Source organism: Mustela nigripes, chromosome 5 (genome assembly GCF_022355385.1).
Source record: "Mustela nigripes isolate SB6536 chromosome 5, MUSNIG.SB6536, whole genome shotgun sequence".
In the NCBI taxonomy this organism is placed as follows: Eukaryota; Metazoa; Chordata; class Mammalia; order Carnivora; family Mustelidae; genus Mustela; species Mustela nigripes.
Genome location: NC_081561.1, coordinates 60,385,557 through 60,385,842, shown reverse-complemented (window position 1 = coordinate 60,385,842; position 286 = coordinate 60,385,557).

Below are 286 nucleotides of genomic sequence, written 5' to 3'. Positions count from 1 at the left end.
CACGCGCCGCCCCCGCAGCCGGAGCCGCCCCCTCCCCTCGGCCCCGCGCCGCCCCTGGGGCCCGGCCGAGCGCGCGGTCGCGGCTGGCGGTTGGACGCGCGAGCACGCGTCCGACACACCCCCCCGCCCTCCGGGGCTCCCCGCTCCTCCACTCAGGGAACGGCCACAGAAGCCAGAAGTGGGGAGGAGCGCAGAAGCCTGAGCGAGGCAGGCCGAGGGGAGGGGAAGCGGAGCGCGCGACCTGCGCCCGGCACGCTCCGCCCCAAGCCGGCAAGATGGCGGCGGG